This window comes from Peromyscus eremicus, chromosome 5 (assembly GCF_949786415.1).
Source record: "Peromyscus eremicus chromosome 5, PerEre_H2_v1, whole genome shotgun sequence".
Classification (NCBI taxonomy): domain Eukaryota; kingdom Metazoa; phylum Chordata; class Mammalia; order Rodentia; family Cricetidae; genus Peromyscus; species Peromyscus eremicus.
The window spans coordinates 128,529,495-128,549,353 of record NC_081420.1 but is presented as its reverse complement, the minus strand read 5'-3'; positions in this window follow the sequence as shown (position 1 = coordinate 128,549,353).

Sequence of the window (19,859 nt, the reverse complement as noted above, 5' to 3'; positions counted from 1 at the left end):
TTTTTGAGACCAGCTACATCCTTTTATCAAAAGTGGGTATAAGGAGCAAAAATCTTGGATGGTGCTGTTGTAATGTATCTTACTCGTGACTACACATAGAAACAGAAGAAGAAGGGTCTTTTATAAGGCTTTGCTGAGTGCCTCTCATTTAGCAATGCTATCTCAAATTAACTCATAAGCCCTACATTGGAATGTTCCGGGAATTTTGTGTGTTACAGTCTTGCTTTCCTCATTAAGTCAAGTGGTAGGAACATTAGATAAGTGATAGGAACTAGCAAGCATCCCTTGAGCTACCCAGACTGATGAGAGGAAGATTAACGATGGACTTTCAGTTGTATTTTTTCAGTATCTTCTCTATGAACCATGCCCAGCCTCCAGTCAATGTCTTTGGTCTACTACATCACAGCAGAAGAGATCAGATGCCAACTACTTCTTGCCTCTTAAGGCTGCACACTTCACACTGGTGACTCATCTCACAGGCCACAGTGTTCGCCTAGTCTCTGGCCCCACTGTACTTCATGCTAGTTGCTAAATGCTCATGAATGCTCTGTTTGCTGAGCAGTCCTCTTTTTAACCTTGCCACACTGTTGATGAAAGCGCTGGGATTGTAGCCACCTCTTTCAGAAAGGAAATTTGGAGATACTCGCCCATTTTTCTGAGACCCCAGAACAATTAGGAAGCGAGGAGATGATGGAAACATAGGCCTCTCCTGGTATTGGCCTCTCTCTTCTGCTGCTACCCCTTAGTCGGGCTGGTGACACCTTCAGACTGACCCAGAACAGTTTGACGCAGGTGGGTCAGCACTCATGTTTGTGTGTCCCACAGTCTTGTGTTCAGCATTGACTACCCAGTCCCTTGAATGGTAGATATTTGAGGAGCTGGATGATTGCCACCCAGCTGGGAGCCTGACCATGAAGGCAAGAAGAATACTAGAATTTCATGGAGGTGTATGTACCTCCCCTGTCCTGCCAGCACCGCCAGAGTTATCTGTAGGCATTCATTGAAAAGAAGCCTTGAGGGCTGGAGAAATGGCTCAGAGGTTGGGAGCACTGACTGTTCTTCTAGAGGTCCTGAGGTCCTGAGTTCGGTTCCCGGCAACCACATGGTGGCTCACGACCATCTGTGATGAGATCTGGTGCCCTCTTCTGGCCTGCAGACATATGTGCAGGCAGAATACTGTATACATAATAAATAAATAAATCTTTGAGGAAAAAAGAAAAAAAAAAAAAAAAAAAAAAAAAAAAAAAAAAAAAAAAAGAAAAGAAGCCTTGAGAACCACAGCACTGGTTCTGAAGCCAGGAGATGCAGAGATAGAACAGTTGCTCCATAAGTAGGAACCAAAAGATTGTGGTGTGTGTTCAGTAAGGGGGGGGGGGTGGCAAAAAGAGTAACATTTTTTTTTTGAGGAAGAAATAAGATAATAAAGCTTACAGGGAAGTTATCCTTTTCCTATAGGTTTAATCTAATTATCTAAAGAAAATTTTACTAACTAGGGACCAGTTATTCTAAGGAGCTAGTAATGTCACTGTCTTTGTTTTCCAAATGAAAGAAAGAGCACCATATTACGGGAGAGAAACCGGCTGCAGATGCTGAAGGGCAGGGAGATGCTCCCAGCCCTGGCTTTCCAGCACTCCTCTCTGATCTCAACCTAGACACATGCAAGTCCTTCGGAAAGGCTGCTCTGAAGATTACAGCTACCCCAGTGACCGCCAGATCAATGAGCATTGCTTTAGCTATCATGTGTTTGATGGGAAGTTATTGGTAATCTTTTTAGAAGTCAGTTTCCTGAAATCAGATGTGTAAGGACATAGGGGCTTTGTTTCCAGCACATTTATATATAAATGTAAGGCTTCCAAGCAAAAGAAAATTAGAAGATGCCTCCTTAGAGTTGTCTGATTATATTTGCAGGGACACAAACACCTCAAATCTGTGAGGTTTTGCTTGCTCCGCATTTGCCACTGACATGAATATTAGACCAACTGTATCTCAGCAGCTTGAAAAATGCACTGGGCTTGTTTTTGCATTCAAGACAAACAGTGTCTCTTTTGTTTTGCATTCAAAATAGGAACAGTACATCAATAACCCCAGTCTAACCTCACTCAGCATCTGCAGAGGGACCAGGGAGGGGGAGGCCAGCATAACTGAGTATGTGACGTCAGCTCCCAGTAAAGGACAAGGGCAAAATATGGCTTCACCCTTGAAAGGGGTTTGCAGGAGGACGCTGCTGTAAAGGCTGATGCAGCGCTGGGCTGGATGCTGTAACTTTATGACGCAGGCCAACCATGCAAAGGGTAGACTTGAAACCATGGTAACAGCAGAGAGGTTGAGGGTGTGTCACCTGCATGGCTTTGGGCTACACAGCATCGCTATGCCCTTGTGACAGCACTGTTAGGGGGAAGAAAAGTAGGTTGAGATTCCTTCCCAGCTTGTGGAAGTGGGTCCAGAGCAAGGAAAGGACCTGCTTACAGACACCCACTGAATCAAAGTGGGACTCTGAATCAAAGCCAAAGCTCCTGGGAATAGTTGCCTCCCAAGGGCTATGATTATAGGTGCGAAGCAGTATACTTGGCCTAAGACTTTCAAGGCTCCATCCTATTTAATCACGGTTGTTTCATCAAGGATGTTAGAAATTGGGGAAGTTACTTTCTTAAAAGTTAAATATCTGCCTAATTTGTAATTGTGGTTTGTTTTGTTTTTCAAGACAGGGTTTCTCTGTGTAGCCCTGACTGTCCTGGAACTACCTCTGTAGACCAGGCTGGCCTCAAACTCAGAGATCTGCCTGCCTCTGCCTCCTGAGCATTGGGATTAAAAGCATGTGCCACCAGAACCTGGCCTAAAATTTTTAAGTTTTTAATAAGCTAAAGTTCTCTAAAGAAAACTAACCTTATTGACTAGAAAGTCAAGTAGAAGACAGACCACCAGCATCTACTGAGAGCCCCTCACAGGCTGCCTTCTGCTCCTATGGAATCAGCTCCCACGCTGTCACTCCGCTTTGCTCCTCTTCATTTAAACAGCTCTCTTTCTATTGCTCTGTGATCTTGGATTCTCTTAGCCTTTTCCTTCTTTTGATAGGAATGCTTGCTAAGGCAGCTACTGCCTGTCTCTGCCATAGTCTAGGACATCCACAGGCGAGCTTGTACAGTTGATCAGGGGGACTTTTAAGAGAAGCATTGAAGGTACAGCCTGGAACTTCTTGTTCTTTGCAGGAAAATCCAAGAGGAAGAAATTTGGAAGCTTAGATTGTTATCAGAGAGAATTTTAGAACATGAAGATGTACAAAACTCTCAGTTTATTCTTCCTGCCAAAGCTGAGGAGGTGTGCTTAGAAGGGGGCACCCAAGGGTATGTGACCGGATGGCTCTTAGCCAAATCGACTAGATATGAGAGACAAGTGTCATCAGTCACCTGGTGGACGTGCTGCCAACTTGGGCTGAAGGAGCACAGGGGATGAAATGAGGTGATTGGTCTTTTGAGTCTACAGATCACAAAAGAACATGTCTCACTGATCTACTGTCTCCAATCTGTCTTCTTCAAGCTATGGCCATGTTTTCCCTGGAGGACTTCAGTACTTCATACTGTACCTACACCTTGTCTCCCACGTACCCCAATCCATTAGCAGTCAGAATGATGGCTAACAATGCCAATCACAACACACCAAAGTTCTGCCTAATGAGTGTTTTTTCGACAGCCTAGCATGAGCATGACCTCAAAGCTCATGCACAGGTACTCTCTACTCCATCCCTGGCATTATCTCGGCATGGCTTCCTAAACCAATAATCTGCTCCAGCCCCACCAGCTTTTGTGGTTATTTTTTTTCAAATATGCCAGGCTTTCTCCTGGCTTTCTCTTGCATTTTCTGTTTCCTTTGCCTGGAGAAAGGGCAAAGGAAATTTTTTCTCCTTTTTACCCTCCTCAAAATCAGGTGTAAATTTGAACTTCATCTCCACAAAGTTTCCTGGTCACTAGCATTGTTCATCTTATTTGATGACAGGGGAAGAAAAAAATCTGAAAGATTAACAATTCATTTGGGGCCCTGGAACCACAGTGCAGGAGGTGGGAAATGAGAATGCAGTTACAGAGTCCCAGCTCAGAGCCTCCTTTACCAGAATGCATTGAATAGAAACATAAACACCAGTTTCCCTCACCCTGGGAAAGGTGAGCATTACTTAAGCCTTCCCTCTTATCTGTCTCTCTCACTAGGGAAGACCCCCCACTCCAAGCCGGATCAGTAGGACTCTCTTTGTATTCTTCCTCTATCCATCTTGGTTTGATTATTATGTGATGAGCGCCTGGCTCTTGAAAGATTACAGCTCAGCTTGGGTGAGCAAGAGCGTGAGGCAGAGCTTGGAGGAGCATCCTGAGTGCTAGCCAGACATCAAAACAACCTCTGAGAGGGAGGGGACTAGACTCCCTCTTTCTTGGTTATAAAGCAGATGTAGTCACACACACTCTGAAGGTGGCATACACACCGCACAGCCTGCTGGTCTGTTTGAAAGCATCATTTCTCCACAGGGCACTAGCTGGCTTCCTTGTTGTCCTAAGAGCAAAGCAAAGGATGGTGACAGTAATCTGCTGGTCACTGAGGCAAGCCTGGACCAATCGCTGCACCAGAGCATGCTGGGAAGCCCTCCTCCCCTTTTCTCCTGCCTGCTTCTGCTTTCTCCTATAGCAGCCCATCTGTCCAAGTTTCATTCTGTGCTGCACTAAGAAAGTATGGCCAAAAGTAAGTTGGTGGAAGAAAGGGTTTATTTGGCTTATACTTCCAGGTCGCACTTTGTCACTGAGTGAAGTCAGGACAGGAACTCAGGCAGGAACCTGGAGGCAGGAACCATGGAGGAACACCACTTGCTGGTTTGAACTCTGGCTCACTTTCAGGCTCAAGCTTAGCTAGATTTCTTTTTATTGTTTCTTAAATCTTAATTTTTTTTTTACTTTTTTTCCAAAGATTTCATACATGTATATGTATCTATATCACTTCTCTTTTTCTTCTTTCCAACTCTTCCCATACTCCTCTTAAATTTATGGTCTTTTTTAAGATTATTGTTAAATGTATGTGTATAGCACACATACATATATGTAAAAATAATGTGCACACACATACACACACACACAACCTATTGACTTCATTTGATGTTGCTTGTATGTACATGTGTCCAGGACTGACCACTTGGAATTAGACAACCTGTGTGGGAATTCATCCCCAGAAGAAACTATTTTCCCTCTCCCAGCAGGCATTGACCACCTGTAGGTCTTCATCTAGGGGTAAGACCACACGGAACTCCCACTGTCCATGTTGGCATGTCAACTGATGTCATTATTCTATGCTTATTCAGGCAACCATATTGTTAAGATTTTCATGGGCACATTTTCCTTGTTGTGCTTAGGGAGAACTATCTAACAAATAGGCATTCTGGGCCCCTGGTTATTACAGTTTCCACTCGAGCATCCATGAATTTCCTTGGGGTTTAGGTTTAGGGGTTGTTTTGCAGATGCATCGGTAGGGATTGGACCCCCACACACAGTTCCTTATTCTCTTCATTTTGACCAGTTGTGGAATTCTGAAACATTCTCCATCTGTTGTAAAAACATAAGTTTCTTTGATAAGGACTGAGAGCCACACTTATCTGTGGAATTAAAGACAAGTGTTTTGACTATAGCTAAGAAGTTATATGGTTTAGGAAAATGGGAGTAATAGGTTCTCCTCTTGGGGCTAGTAGTGCTCCAGCTACGGGTACTTGGCCAGGTGTACTGTACTAGGCATGACTTGCTCCTTTCGAGTGTGACTTAAGTCCATTTAGACAGCTGTTGGCTACCCCAAAAGCATTACTGTTGTACCATTGTGCATATTTTGCCTGCCCAAGCATTGTGATAGTTCACAGGCTTCCTGGTTGGGTAGGCTTTCTGATGGCTTTGTTCTTTGGACGCTTGCACAGCACCTTCTGATGCTATGAGAATCAGTTCTCAGGGAGAAGGCTTCCAGGCTAGTTCTGGCTAGATTCCTCCAACTCTTGTGTCCAAAGTGTGTGATGTCTTTACCAACAAGGCTTTACCTTCAATTTCTGGGAGGCAGCCAAGAGCACTGGTGATAGCTCACATTACTTTGGAGAACTCTTGTATTTCTCTGACCAAAAACTCAAAGGGAAGTTTCCCATACTAGGTGCTAGGGATTTTGTTAGCTAGCGTATGATTCTTGGGGATGAGCATCATCATCAGGTAGTGTAACTCCATTAAAATATACATGCACAAGGACAGACACATATATGCACATACACACACACATATGTATAAAGTAAGTTTATAAAACAATATGCTCCCTTATGGCTTTTTGAAACATTCTTAGTGATATTTATCTCTCCTTATCTTTCACCCTGTATTATCCTTCTTTCCTCCTCACCTTAGCTAGCTTTCTCATACAACCCAAGAACACCTGCCTAGGGATGGTACCGCCCACAGTGAGCTGGACCCTCTTATATTAAGTAATAATAGTTATTATTATTAAGTAATAATCTCTCACAGACCAACCTGATCTTGTCAATTACATAACTGAGACCTTTTCATGTGACTTAATCTGTGTCAAGTTGACAACTAATTCTAACTTGGACACCAACCAAATCCCATCTGCTTTAAACAGATGCCCAGTATGAAGAACTTGACTATGGATTCTCACTTATCTGTGTTCTTACTCTTCTCCTGTCTCCCTGGCCCCATCATGTACTCCATACACTTCACTACTCCACAGTTCTGGAGGCTGGCAGAGAACAGCAGGTCTTGCACATACAGCTGTGGATGAAGTGACAAAACTGTTGGATTCGTGGGAGAATGCACAGATAACAAGCAACATCTTGCCCTCGAGAGTCCTTGATCCTGGATATGAAAATCACATTAAGGAGTTTACCTGTTGTACTGGCTGGTTTTGTGTGTCAACTTGATACAAGTTAGAGTCATCAGAGATGAAGGAGCCTCAGTTGAAGAAATGCCTCCATGCGATCCAGCTCTAAGCCAGTTTCTCAATTAGTGATCAATAGGGGAGGACCCAGGCTGTGATAGGTGGTCCATCCCTGGGCTGGTGGTCCTGGGTTCTATAAGAAAGCAGGCTGAGCAGGTCATGGGAATCAAGCCAGTAAGCAGCTCCCCTTCATAGCCTCCGCATCAGCTCCTGCCTCCAGGATCCTGCCCTGTTTGAGTTTCTGTCCTGACTTCTTTCAGTGGTGAACAGCAGTGTTGGAGTGTAAGCCAAATAAACCCTTTCCTCTCCAAGTTGCTTTTTGGTCATGGTGTTTCATTGCAGCAATAGGAACCCTAACTAACACACTTGCTTTGATGTTCTTTGGCTCAGGGTAAGCGGGGAGCAGGAGCTTTGCTCCGTGTTTCATCCATATCTGTGTTCTCCACATCCCCATCATAAGCTTCTTGTCTAAAATCTCACTTAGCAGCTATGATGGACTTGTTCAATATCATACATTCCGAGGGCAATGATCACAGCAATCACCCTGCACGGATGCTGCTCATTGCTGTCCTCTGCGAGCTGAAGAATAAACAGGGCTGCCGAGCCCAGGAGAGGCTAGATCAGCGCCTTTCACTCGGCATCTCCAATATTGCTGTGGCCAGGCCTGCCCCGTCTGAGTGCCCTGGGAGGCCTTGAGGGCCATGGCCCAGTGTTAAGACCATCAAGTATGCCTAATACATCTGATGCCATGGATGAGTTCACCCATTCACTAATGCCCCTGCCCGTCCACTTAGTCCCTTTCTCATTTGTTCTTTTCTCTTTTTTATTCTTGAAGGGTCTGATAGAGGACCGCCACTGTGGGAGGCTCTGGTGATAAGCAAAAACCAGACTTTCTCTGTATGCTTGTATGGGGCACACTGATGAGTAGATGACACAATGTATCTGTCTCTTATCTACTAAAAACTGAATGTCACACTCTTGCTGTCTTTGATACATTATCATGACATTTAAGCTAATTTCCAAATTATACCCCCAGCTCAACACCCCACTCTTAGCTTGCCCTTTATGACCTGGACCTGGACATTTGTAGCTCTTTCTTGTCATAGCTTTGCAGATGTGGTTTCCTTCTAGAATGGTCTTTTCTGCATGTTGTAACCTGGCTGATCTTTGCACATTCTTTAAGTTCCAGTTGTATGTAATTTTTTCAGGGACCACCTTCACTGACTTCGTTGACCAGATGGCATGATCTGTCCTTTACTGTTTTGCATCCTACGTAAAATGGACTTACTTTAACTGTTCCTTGCTCCTCCAACAAGATTCGAAGCTCTCAAAAAGAGGATTCTGTTCACTTCTGCATCTCAGCACGATGTGTGGCACATGGAAAGCATTCAACATGGGGTTGTTGAATGAATGAGTGAATGAATGGTTCATTCAATATCTGGATGAGTCCTGTTTTTGGATGTCTGGCACCACCTGCTTCTGGGGTTATTTCTCCACTGCTCTCTGGGCACAGTATTAGCCACTCCATCTTTCCCACGCTTATTTTGCAGGTATATTCAAACCCCAAGACATTGACTTGTTTCCCTTTATCATCTGTCCATTGTTGGGTAAGAGTCATCTCTCTTAATGGCAAGAATAACTTTCCCCCCACAATAATCTTATATAATTTTGAGATTATAATTACAACATTTCTCCTTTACCTTCCCTCCCTCCAAACCTTCCTATATACACCTCTTTGCTATCTGCTCTCTTCCAAATTCGTGGCCCCTTCTTTCATTAATTGTTATTGCATGTATATATGTATATGTTTAGACACATATATTCCTAAATATTGTTCAGCACATATGATATTACTTGTATGTATGTTTTCAGGACTGACCATTTGGCACTGGACAACAGGTTGGTGTACTCTTCCCTGGGGAGGACCACCTCTCCGCTCCCAGCTTTCCTCAGTTACTTATAGTTCTATGTGTACAGTTGAGGACAGTTCTTAGTTATTTGATTTTTCTTTTGAGAACACTCTGTTCAGGTCTCAGGACCATTTTTGAATGGGTCATGTGTATTTTCGATTCTTTTTTATTTGAGTTCTTTACATATTCCAGATATGAATCCTCTGTCAGATGTCGAGCTGGCAAGGATTCTCTTCCTCCCCGTGGACTTCCTCTTCACCTGGCTGATTGCTTCTTTAGCTGTGCAGACGCTTTTTAGTTTTATGAAGCCCACTTGTCAGTTGTTGGTCTTAATTCTTGGACAAATAGAGTCCTATTCAGGAAGTCCTTTCCTACATCTATATAGTGTAGGGTACCACCTACGTTTTCTTCTAGAAGTTTCAGGTTTCACTTTACGTCTTTGATCCATTTTGGAGTTAGTTTTTGTGGCAGATACAGGTCTCAACATTCTTCTGCATGTGGACATCCAGTTTTTCCCACACCTTTTGTTGAAGATGCTTCCTTTTCTCCAGCTTATGTTTTTTTGGAATCGTAGTCAAATATCAGATGGCTGAAGTTACATTTATTCACGTTTGGGTCTTCAGTTTTGTTCCATTGATCTACATGTCTGTTTCTGTGCTGGTGCCATATTGTTTTTATTATTTTTACTATGGTTCTGTAACATACATTAAGATCTGGAATGGCAATCCCTACAGTTTTTTTTCTCTTGATTGTTTTGGCTATCTGAGGTCTTTTGTGGTTCCATATGAATTTTAAGATTTTTTTCTATTTCTGTAAAGAATAAGGTAGGGATTTTGATTAGAATTGCACTGAATCTGTAACCAGCTTTTGGTAAAATGATCATTTTTTACAGCATTAATTCTACCAGTCTGTGAGCATGGGATGTCTTTCCATAGTCCAGTGTCTTTCTCTATTTCTTTCTGTCAGAGTTTAAGTTTCACTATAGCAGTCCTTTACTTCCTTGTTTAGGTTTATTCCTGGATATTTTTTTTCCTCTGAGGGTGTTGTGAATGGAAATGTGCCCATGATCTCTTCTCTGTGTGTTTGTTGTTGGTGTATAGAAAAGCTAGTGATTTGTGCAAATTAATTCTGTTTCCTGCCACATTGCTGCATTTGTTCATCATTTCTAGAGGTTTTCTGGTAGAATTTTTGGGATCTATAATGTATAATTTTATAACATCTGTAAATAGGGATAGTTGGACTTCTTTTCTTATTTGTATCCTTTTAATTTCCTTGTCTTACTGCTCCAGCTAGTGCTTTGAGCACAGTGTTGAAAAGGAGTGGGGACAGTGGGAGATGGGGCAGGGAAACTACCTCATTCCTGACTTCAGTGGGATTGCTTCAAGCTTTTCTCCATTTAGGATGATGTTGGCTGTTGGTTTCTCATATATGTCTTTCATTATGTTGAGGTATGTTCCCTCTAGCCCTGCATTCTCTAGGACTTTTATCATGAAGGTATGTTGGATTTTATCAAAGGCCTTTTCTGCATCTACTGAGATGATCATGTGATTTTTGTCTTTAAGTCCATTTACATGGTTTATTACATTTTTTAACTTGCGTATGTTAAGCCATTCCTGCATTTCAGGGATAAAGTCAACTTGGTCATGGTGGATAATGCTTTTGATGTACATCTGTATTCTATTTGCAAGTATTTTATTGAGAATCAGGAAAACTGGCCTGTAGTTTTCTAATTCTTCCTCCTCCTCCTCCTCCTCCTCCTCCTCCTCCTCCTCCTCCTCCTCTTCCTTCTTCTTCTTCTTCTTCTTCTTCTTCTTCTTCTTCTTCTTCTTCTTCTTCTTCTTCTTCTTCTTCTTGTCTTTCCCTGGTTTTGGTATTACAGAGACACTGGCTTTGTAGAGGGATTTGGGAGCACTCCTTTTAAATAGTTCAAGAAGCTCGTAGAATTCTGCTATGTATCCCCCTGGTCTCGGACTTTCTTTTAGTTGGAGGGCTTTTTTTTTTTTTTTGGAAACCATTTCAATCACCTTATTTATGGGTCTGTTTAGGTTGTTGACTTCTTATTGGTTTAATTTTGGTGGTTTGGCTGAATCTAGATCTTCTTCTTCTTTTTTTTTTTTTTTTTTTTTTTTTTTTTAGGTTTTCCAGCTTCGTGGAGCCCAGGTTTTTAAAAGCATTCCCTGATAATGTTCTGAATTTCTTTGTTCCTTGTCATCTTACTTCTCTATTCATTTCTGATTCTGTTCATTTGTGTCCTCTATTTCTTGGACTAGTTGGGCCAAGGGTCTGTCAATCTTGTTAACCTCAAAGAACCAGCTGGCAGATTTGTTGATTCTTTGTATCATTTTCTTTGTTTCCATTTCATTAATTTCTGTTCTGATTTTTATTATTTTTCACTGTTGACTGGGTTTGTATTTGGTTTGTTTTGTTTTTCCAAATTTTTGAGTTGTACCATGAAGTCATTTATTTTTGCTCTTCTGTTTTTTGTTTTTGTTTTTTTTTTTTAATGTAGGCATTTAGATCTATGAATTCCCCTCGCAGGCCTGCTTTCGGTGTGCCCAGAGGTTTTGTTGTGTTGTGTTTTCATTTCCATTTAGTTTCAGGATTTGTTGGTGTTGTTTCTTGGTTTCTTCTTTGATCCTTTCATTGTTCAGTAATGAGTTGTTTAATTTCCACGAGTTTGTATATTTATCAGAGATTTGTTTGTGGTCAATTTTAAGTTTTATTGCCTTGTGGTCAGATAGGATACAAAGAGTGATTTAAACATTTTTGAATTTGTAGAAAAGTGTTTGGTTCCCAGGATGTGGTCTATTTTAGAAAGGCTTTCATGTGCACCTGAGTAGGATGTGTATTGTTTAATGTTTGGGTGTAATATTCTGTAGTTATCTGTTAAGTTCAATTGATGTAGGATGTCATTTAATTCTGGTGTCTATTTTTTTTTGTCCAGATGACCTGTCTATTGGAGAAAGTGGGTATTGAAATAATTTATTATTAATGGGTTGATGTTAATCTGTGTCTTTAAATCAAGTGGTTCATTTTTTTTTTCTGAATTGAGTTCCCAGGCAGTTTTGCGCATATATGTTGAGGATAGTGCGTTGTCTTGGTTAACCATTCCCTTTGTTAGAATGCAGCTTCCCTCTTCCTCTTGTCTGGTTAGTTTGAGTTCGAAGTCTATTTTGTCAGATATGATAGTGATGTCTGCTTGTTTTCTGGTCTCATTTGTTCAGCCTTTAGCTCCAAAATGGTTCCTAGGTTTAAAGCTAGCTATGTTTCTTGAAGACAATAGATAGATTTTTTTTTTCTTGGTCAACTCAGTTAGCTTTGTCTTTTGATTGGAGAATTGAAGTTGAAGCCATTAATATTTAAAGTTATTGTTGAAATGTGTTAATGACAATTATTGTATTGTTGATTTTCATGTTGTAGCTTCTGTTCTCAGTGGTGCCTTGTGTTTTACTAATTACGGCTTCAAAGTTCCTCTCCCTGTATGCTGATTCCATTCTTCAGTCCAAAATGTTGCTTCCTGTGTTTTCTTTATGTTTGTTTTGTTGGATATACAATATTTAAGGCTGTTTGTGTCGTGGAATTTTTTTTCTTTCTCCTTAAATTATGACAGACTGTTTTGCTGGGTATATTATTCTAGGTTGGCCCTTATAGTCTTTTAGAAATTAGAGTGCTTTATTCCAGGATCTTCTGCTTTTCAAAGGTTTCATTGAGAAATCAGCTGTTATTCTGGTGGGTTTTCCTTTACATGTGACTTGTATTTTCTCTTGCAGCTTTCAACACACTGTCTTTGTTTTGTATACTTAGTGTTTTAACAATGATATGCCACAGAGATTTTCTTTTCCGGTCTTGTCTATTTGATGTTCTGTGTGCTGCTTCATTTTCCTTTCTTTTTCCTCTTTTGTTTTTGTTTTTTCAGGATAGTGTTTCTCTGTGTAGCCCTGGCTGTCCTGGAACTTGCTCTGAATACCAAGCTGGCCTTGAATTCAGAGATCTGCATGCTTCTGCCTCCCTAGCACTGGAATTAAAACCATCATGCCTGTCTATTCCGTATGCTTTTTGTATCTGCATGGGAATGTCTTCCTTAATTCAGTGATTATTTTTTCAATAATCTTGTTGAAGATCTGGTCTATGTCATTGACTTGGAATTCTTCTCCATCTAAGCCTGTAATTCAAAAGTTTGGGTTTTTTTTGTTTGTTTGTTTTTCATGGTGTCCCATATTTCCTATATGCTCCTTTCCTGTTTTATTTTTTATTTTTCATATTCCTTACTTATTTGGTCTAGATCCTCTACTTTATCCTCAAATCACATGTTCCATCTTCTGCTTGGTCCGTTCTACTTGGAAAGCTTTACTCTGATTTCTAGCTGAGTTATTGGTTGTTCAATTCCATCTTCAATTTGCCTTGCGTCCTCTTCAGTGTTTATGTATCCTTAGCGACTTCTCATGTCTTGGATTGTCTTTATCATTTCCATCAGCCTTCTCTTTGTGTTTTCCTGGACTCTGGCATTTATTGTCCTTAAGTATTTTCTCCTTAATTTCGTCATGCTGTTTCTTTGTGTTTTCTTTAAATTCCTTCACTCTTTTGATGAAATGTATGATTGTTCTTTTAAATTCTGTGTCCTGGGGTTAATCTAGGCAATTCCTATTGACAACCGTTTCTACAGGAGAGGTAAGTTTTGAAGAGAAGACACTTGATCTTTCATGGTTGCTGTTTTTATGATGAGATCTAAGGACGTGAGTTCTTTGTTGTTTTCTAAGTCTGATTTGGACAGAACAGGTTGGGGCCTAGAGGTTAGAAATGGTTTGGATGCAATGGAGCCAGGCAGACAAAGAGTGGTTGTACAGGACGGGCCTCTTGGTCTAAGCCTGGAGTGTGGGAAGTGATCTGACTGAGTATAAAGGTTGAATGTGTCATGGAAGGGGCCATGGGCTGCAGGAGAGGTAGAGAGGGTCATGGCAGAAGCCTAGACATTGGTTGTGGTGCAGGCAGGGGAGGTCAGTCTAGGTCAGGTCACTGGATGAGAGACCTTGGCTAGATCTGGTGGGTTGGGAGAAAGTATGGACAGGGAAGTCAGGGAGATTTACCTGGCTAGACCCTAGAACAGGAAGTGGGAGATCTGGCTGGGTGGAGATGTTGGGTATAGTATACAAGGGACCTATGGGTGGTAGCAGGTGGGTCCTGGGGGATACCTGGAGGTAGGTTGATACCTAGAGGTAGGCTGCAGCACAGGCAGGGCCTATCCAGACTAGGCTGGGGCACTGGATGTGGGACCTGCTCTAGATCTGGTGGGCTGGGAGGTGTAGAGGTCAGGGACACTGGATGGACAATGGAGAAGGAAATGGAAGGTCTGGCTCACAATCTCTTTTTCTGATAAATATTTTTCAGAAGAGTCACATGCAGTGAAGTTAAGCTGAGGATAAAGAATAGCTGAGCTGTCTACTCACTTCCAGATACTCATTTATCCCATTTATAGATAGTAGTGTTATCATATCGTTCATATATATATATATATATATATATATATATATATATATATATATGCATGTGTGTATGCATGTATGGAGATACATGTGTATATACATCTATGTGGAGACCAAAGGTCACCTTCTCGGGTACTATCTACCTTGGTTTTTGAGACGATCTTTCATTGGTCAGAAGATTAAGTAGGCTAGGCTGGCTAGCTAGTGAGCCCAAGGTCTTCCCGTCTCCACCTTTCCCAGTGCTGGAACTGCAAGTGGGTACCACCATGCCCCAGGATTTGTTTTAAACCTAGGTTATGATAATTAGACTCAGGTCTTCAGACTTGCAAGCAAATACTTTACTACTGACTGAGCCAGCTCTCTAGCCCCCAGTGTTAGCATTTTCCATTAGTCAGCCCATGCATTTCTTCACTCAGTTTCTCCAAAAGTTATTGCATTTGGTATGGTTCAATGAGAAAGACAGAAGTGCACAGAGTAGGAAGTCGGAGTAGAGAGCAGCTTCGTTTGAATACTGGTAATGATAATCCTGAAATTCACCAGAAAAACTAGTTCCACCATTTTGGCTGAATTTAAGCAAGCTTTTATTAAAATTGTTAAGTACTGACCAAGATGGAAATCGGTCAGGACTATGACCTGGAAACCTTCCAGATAAGTGGCCTCAAGACAAGTGTTGGCGGAGCTTATATGGGCAAAATCCATAGGCCACCGAACTTTCTCACGAGGCTTTGTTATTAGTTTCCAAGAACTCCAACTCCCAGAATCCCAGGGAGTTACCTGGTCCTTGGGCATGTGGGGATTATAAGTTAACTTCAAGTCTAACAGTAAAATGTCAGAAAATGAAGATCTTTTGAGTATCTGAAAATTTTGCAACATAATCTTATTACAGAAAATTAGAAAAAAAAATCAGTAAGCAACAATAGAAAATAAAATCCACTGAGAAGACACTGAAAAATTTCAATGTACATTTAAAAATAATTTTTAGAAAATATTATATTTGGGAAATAATTAAAAATATCTATTGGGTACTTTCCTGGTTAGCCGGTGATGGCACACACAGGTAGGATTCAGTGATGAGGTAGAGGCAGGAGGATCGCAAGTTCATGGTCAGCTGGTACTATAGAACATTATTTTAAGGTGTGTTGCTTTTGTTTGTGCTGCATTTGTTTAACTCTGTGAAGCTGTGTTACTGTGCCTGTCTAGAACATCCAATGGTCTAATAAAGAGCTGAGTAGCTAACAGCAAGGCAGGAGAAAGCATAGGTGGGGCTAGCAGGCAGAGAGGATATATAGAAGGAGAAATCTGGGGAAAGAAAAAAGAGAAGTAGCCAGAGAAGGAGGAAAAACTCTAGGGGCCAGCCACCCAGCTACACAGCAAGTCATGGAATAAGAGTAAGATTTACAGAAGTAAGAGAATGTGGATAAAGCTCAGAGGCAAAAGGTAGATGGGATAATTTAAAGTTAAGGAAAGCTGGCAAGCAACAAGCCAAGCTAAGGCTGAGCATTTATAATTAAGAATAAGCTTCTGTGTGTGATTTATTTGGGACCTAGGTGGCGGGCCCCCCAAAAGAGCAAAAACAAACAACAACAAACTGGGGCTGAAGAATCAGCTGTGATTAACTAGAGACCAGCATCACTGAACTGAAATCTTCTGGAAAGTATTTTTCCAGGATTAGGGTATTAAAGCTGTGGTCCAAAAGGCCAAGGCTACATCTCAAGCTGGTAGCCAAGCTTGACAATGTGTAAGAGTCACTCACGTGGTTCTGGTTTGGAAGACATAAAAGACGCAAGAATGAGGGGGTCAGGAGAGCAGTGAGGCATCATGTGGCAGAATTGGAGTACCTGAAGAGGCTCTAGGAGGCCACTGGTGAAGGTTCAGCTTCAGTTGCCAGGGAAGCATGGGATGCTTGAGATTCTATGCATGGGTTATCTGCCAAGGACAGAGGCAAGTGTGGAGCAGAACTGGAATGCGCCTAGGAGACAGGCTGCCAATGACCAAGCTGGAGAAGTGGGACTGCTTAAGTCCCCTGGAGCCCGGACCAGGAATGGATCTCCCGACGGTAGACTCTGAGCTACAGAATTCAGATTTATACTGCTCGGTTTGGGGTTTGCTTTGATCACACTGTTCCTATGCCCTGTCCCCCCTTTTAGAATAAGAATTATGTAACTTGTTTTTGATGTTACAGGAGCCTACCCTTAAGAGACTTTGAACTTTTAAAGTGTTAAGTGTTTTTAAAGACTGGGACTTTTTAAGTTGTACTATATTTCATATTATAATATTAACATGAGATTTTGAGGACAGACAAGAAAAAAAAATATAGTTTAACAGTGATAAGTTTGTGTGTGATATTGCCAAGGGGTAGAGTTAGTTTTGATTGTCAACACAACTTAGAGTTACCTGGGAAGAAAGAACATCATTGAAGGATTTCTTCAGTCAGATAGGCCTGTGGCCATGTCTGTGAGAGATTGTCTTAATTAGATGATGTAAGAGGGTCTAGCACACTGTGGACAGCACCATTCTCAAGTTACTGGGCCTAGGCTATGTAAGAAAGCTACCTAAGTGACCCAGGGAGCGAGCCAGTAAACAGCATTCCTTCATGGTTTCTTCTTCAACTCCTGTTTGGGTTTCTTCTTGAGTTTGCTCAGTGATGGATTGTGTTCTAGAAGGAATAAGCCAAAAAATCCCTTTCCTCCTGGTGTTGCTTCTGATCAAAGCATTTCATCACAGCAACAGAAAAGGCAGCTAAGGCTCTGATCTTGTTCTGAGCCTTGCCATGGTTTCATGCACATTGTCTCATTTAAGTATCTAAGCATGTAAAGGGAGTTTGGCTCTTTCCAAAGTTGGTTTATCAATGCAGTGACCTGAAGCCCTGGGAGAGTAAGGCATCTACATGCTAAGAGACAGCAAGTGACTACCTCAGGCTCTATACCGAGACAATTCCATACTCGCAGACCCCTTGGCTGTTCCCATGATTGTCCAGGGCCCATTTGGACTCCAGCTGGGTTTCACAACTGCCTTTCCCTCGGGTCTGAGGTGGCCAGGAGCAAGCGGGCTTGTCCTTTGCATTTCAGTCTATGTGCTACCTCACATACTGGAAGTGGACTCTGGAAATGACACCTGGAGTTTTGGGAACACGCCTTTCCAGTCAGAGTTAAGAAAGTGCTTTGGTGCATGTTCTATTTTTAATCACATTCCTGGGGTCACAGCCTGGATGCTTAGCCTGGAGCCAAACTTACACCCCACACTATACATTAAAGTTTAATGGGCCTCTCTTATTTACACCTAAATGGGATTTTTAATGGTTTAATTAGCAAAATATATCAGTTTGCTTCCTTACGCCTTGCCTATTGGAGGTAAGGTTTCTAGCCATTTCCAGTGTTTAATAAAAGATGAAAACTTCATTCCTCTCTGGCTAAGGAGGTCTGTGATGGCCTCCGTTGGATTAGCACAGACATCAACGTACCCTGGAGAAGTCACAATCAGTGTTTCTAACCGGTCACTGTGGCTTCTGCTGCCCAGCAATATTGGTCCACAGTTCTCCATATTCATTTGACTCCGGAATGAAATGGCTAACACTAAAACCAAACACAAAACCCTGGTGACCAAGCGCCTTTGGAAGATCTTAGGAAAGTTCAGGTGGGATGCTGTGGAGAGCCTGGCTCCCAGCAGAGCCCACTCTGTGCCTACCCGCGCCCCCCTCTGGTGCTCTACTACAACATTGGTGCTTTGTACTTTAGTAACCGTTGTTGTTTTTTTCCTAGATGTAACCAGAAACTTGAGAAAAATATACCTTCAATGACTTTAAGCTTTGCAGCAGGATATTTTTATGTTACAACACTGTCGAAAAATTTTAAATAGCAGCTATTTAGAACAACTGCCCACAGGTGTTTTATCTAATCAAATCAGCGTTTTCATTTGCATTTGTTATAACGTAACCTTGGTCTCCTCCACATGCTTACCTAATTTATAAATATTTGCAGTAGTGGTGAAGGTGGGGTTTTGTATCTTCATGTAGCACGCTATTTGTCCTTTCCTTTCACAAGGAACTTTTTTCGTATTGTATCCCCCCTCCCCTACTTTTCCATCTCCCTCTTCCCACCCAGAGGGAAACAATCAATGCTAACTCTCTGCTGTCGATACTTTCAGGTCTTTCTCGAAGCCAGTGTAGACAATTACAGATATATTTACTTTTTCTGTGGTCTTTCTCCCTGCGATGGGCTTTAAAGACCACATTGCCTCTGCCTTGCTTCCCCATCATTTAATACACCGTGGACAACGAATGGAGAGGTAACTTGGTGCTCAACGTCCATCGTTTTTACGTTTAAGTTGTCACTGACCTGGAGTCTCTTGGAAATCAGGTTGGATGTAGGTATCATTCCGTAGGTATCTTCTAGGCACATCGTCAATTATGTCAGCCCATGTATTAATCAGCGCATTCTAATAATTCCCTCTCCTGCCCCGACCTTCTCTGGTCCCTGAAGAAAGTGCTTCATTTAGCTTGGGCTTCTCAGAGCCTGAAGTGTGAAAGTTTCCTGGGTGTTGGCTTCTCTTTGGCTTATGGAGTCCAAGAGCAGGACATTTGGTCTGGTCCCACCTCCTGCCTTGTCTTCCAGATGGTCACAGAAGGTCATAGAGGCCTGGTTGGAGGGGTCAGAGTGGCACCACATGAAAAACCCAGCATCTGGGCTCAGCTGGACCTGAGTTGAAATCTCACATCTGACACTTTTAAACCATGAGACTCTGGGGAAACGGCTTAAACTTCTTGAGATTCGGTTTTTTCCTCTGAGAAGGAGACATGTTGGTACCTGGTGTATTCGTTACTTTTACGCAGTCATGAGAACAATGTAACAATATAAACAGAGGGGAGCTTTCTTTCAGTTCATGAATTCAAAGCCTTTTGCTCAATCGTGGTGGGCAGAGCAACTTGCCTCATGACGGCCGGGAGGGAGCAGGGAGAGAAAGAGGGACACATAATGAATATGTAGAAAGGGTTCAGCAAGACATACCCCAGAAAGACATGTCCCCAATCACCTACTGCCCCAGCTAGCCCCCACTGCCGGCTTTCCCACTTACCCCAAACACTATCATATCTGATTCTGTCAGTGGACTGGTCCACGTGAAGTCGGAGTACTTTGAGATTCACTTCCCAAAGCACATGAGCAACAGCTGGGTGTGGTGGTGCACACCTTTAATCCCGGCACTCAGGAGCTGGAGTCAGGCAGATCTTTGAGTTCAAGGCCAGCCTGGTCTACAAATCAAGTTCCAGGACAGACAGGGCTACACAGAAAAACCCTGTTTCAAAAAAACTAAAACCAAACCAACCAAACAAACAAACAAAAATCCAAAACAAAACAAAACAACCCACATGAGCCTGTGAGAGACATTTTGTGTCCAGGCCATAACCCGTGGCAGGGGTGTTATAAGTACCAGAGGAGAAACAGTCTGCCCCTAGGGAATGGTCATGACTTTGAGAGGTAGCACTGGGACCATCCCCAGCTTTATTGTAATGAATAAACCTATTTAAGAC